The sequence below is a fragment of the Aquila chrysaetos genome, chromosome 8 (genome assembly GCF_900496995.4).
Source record: "Aquila chrysaetos chrysaetos chromosome 8, bAquChr1.4, whole genome shotgun sequence".
Lineage (NCBI taxonomy): Eukaryota > Metazoa > Chordata > Aves > Accipitriformes > Accipitridae > Aquila > Aquila chrysaetos.
In genome coordinates, this window is record NC_044011.1 from 15,492,838 (window position 1) to 15,495,633 (window position 2,796).

The window sequence follows — 2,796 nt, forward strand, 5'->3', positions numbered from 1 at the left end:
ATCTGACAATTCTCTCCAGCTTCTTTGCTCGCTGCGGTGGGACAGCTGAGATTGCCCTTAAGGCTTTGCAGAAAGACATAAGCATCTCAAGCGGCTCCTTGGGTTTTTCAGGACAGCATCGTAAGTGCAAGAGAGAAGAGCTGCAAAATGTGGATATTTGATATTGATTTCAGAAACTCCTAAACCCCTGCCTCTGCCTGCCTCCCAGCTAGGGTCACGATGAAATTAAGGAATATTCTGGCTCCATAGCTGTTCAGGCCAGAGGGAACAGCTGCTAGCCATGGCAATTTACAGAGCAGAGAAACATCCCGCCCTTCCTCACCATGCAGAGCCATGCCTAGAGATAAGCAAGTAACTGGGAGAAATCTGTACTCCTGCACCAGCCAGACAGGGGACTCTGTCAGCCTGCAGGTATTTATCACCCTCTATAGATCTGGAAGGCGTATGTGATGTGGGTGAGCAGCTTATCACATTCCTGCAATGTCACTGGGGCTGCCAAGTGTTGAGTCTGAAAGTGGTTTTGACAACATAGGTGTAGTAATTCGGGACGACTCATCTCCATAGGGCAAGTGCTATGCTCTTGGGCTAGGTAAGACTCTCACATTGATTACATATCAAAGGCAGGTTCAAGATAGGCTCAGCACAGACATTAACAACAATCTGCATCTACTTTGTTCCCACCTTTGGCACATAAATCACTCTCCTCAGCACTGGTTGGGGCACTGCTAGTACTAACATCCAACACCCTCGCTCCCTGAGGAGTTGCTTTCTCTCTCAGCAGTACATGCCAGCATGCCTGGGTAGGGACAGATTGTCCACTGTTTTTTCTGCTGTACACCATTCACTGAAGCTATTTATGAGCAGACCAACAATCATGTGGCTTTCAGTAAGAAAGTTTTTATACAGGTCTGGTGCTCAGCATTGTTGGGCAAGGTTTCAATTGTCGGGCAAGACTACCATAAAGGAAGAAATAGCTGTGTGGCCACCGCAGACACCCGTGCTTCTCTTTAGAAATTTTGCATAAGAAAATTGTAAGCATTGGTAACAGGTCAAGGTCCTTAAGGAGCTGTCACCCACCTGTTGAAGGCTGCAATCTTGAATGACTGACTATTAACCCTAAAGCTGGTAGGCAAGGGTCTGAGAATCAGGATAAAACAGTTGGACAAGGGGAAAGAAACAGCCGTGATGATTTGCAGCGGACCCATTACAGCTTGGCCAAAGCTTCGTTAGAAGTCAAGTAATCTGACCTTTCCAGCAAGGTTTCAGGTAGAATGTAGTTGCGTCTTATCCCTCAGAAGTTAGTGAAAAATGTCTGTTTCTTCACATATTGTTCATCTCCAGTTGTGACCACTGAAGCCATGTAGTCCAATTTGTCCCTCAAATCTGGAGGTAACCAGGAATTTTCCTCAAAATTCTGCATGAGCAGATAAATTTCTACAGGAAATAAAACAAACAAACAACAAAAAAGCAGCTGTTCTTTACTGTCTTCCCATACAAATTGTTAGGCCTGCTAGGGAGTTGATAGTTCGCCTTAGTAAGCTGAAAACCTGAAAAGGTAAACCTCATAAGTTTGTAACATCCACATTCAGCTCCAAAAGACACATAAATTTTAATTCAAGGTGCATCATACTCTGCAACACCAGTCTGAGTGTGGATGCCTGTGCCACATTTCTCAAAATCAATGTACAAAAGGGCAGTTCTGTCCAGATCCCATTAAGATATCTGTGCTCTTCAGGACACAGGAATTTCAGCAGACACAGATGAAAATTTTGTAACAGTTTTGTTTAAAATACTTCTTATCTATCTGTGCTCAGCCTACAGCCCACTAACAGATTCACTGTGGTTGCAAGCATATCAAGCCCCTGACCATTGCTTTTTCCATCTCACAAATAATACTGGAGACACCAATACCTAGTAGTTGAGGGCTGTTACTTATACAAACATCATTCTTCTGGCCTGCAGGACTGGTTGGTAAAGGTGGTATGGGTCTAATTACCAGAATAAGGTATAATACGATGGAAGACTTCTACCTTTCATTCTCAGATCTTGAGCATATCCTTACGTGGACTTAAATACCCAAAAGATTTATGGAATGAAAGTTCTTGATATAACTCAGCCAGCCTCTTATTTTAAGTCTCAGATTTAGGTTAGGAGATTAAGTTCACCACATAAAAGCAGAGTGCTAGAGGTCCTGCGCAACTGTTTCTACCACTGCTGTCACAAAAGAATTGCCATGCAGCATAAAACTGCTGTCCCAGTTCAAGGAGCGGGACCTACAGTGCTACCTTCCCAGTCTGTTATTCGCTCATTAACAGGAAAACACAGCCAAATGCCAGACATTTCCAGAAAATTATCAGTCCTTTTCTTGAAAGCTTGCCTTTCTTTGCTGTGGAATCAGGAAGACTTTACTGACAGTGAGCTAGTTCTGCAACAGCAACATAAATTCAGCCAATAGAAAATTTTCCATTGAAGGGGTTGGTTCAGAAACTATCAACAGTTACTGCTAAGAGCCATTAGGTAAGCTGCAGGAATGCCGCATGAGAATGGATTCAGTATGTTTTACACGAAACCAGGAGATTTGCTCTTTGTTAAATCAACATTTTTAGAAGCACATACTAGAAAACTTGAGAAATGAGCATGAGAAGTAATCTTTTAAGATGATAAATAAAAAGTCCAGATCTGCCAATCAAGTTTCTGAGAACAGTAATTTATTTTCACATTTACAAGACAAAAATGAATAATATTTAAAGTAGTATTTACAAATATATACAAATATTAAAAATTTATCTTATTATT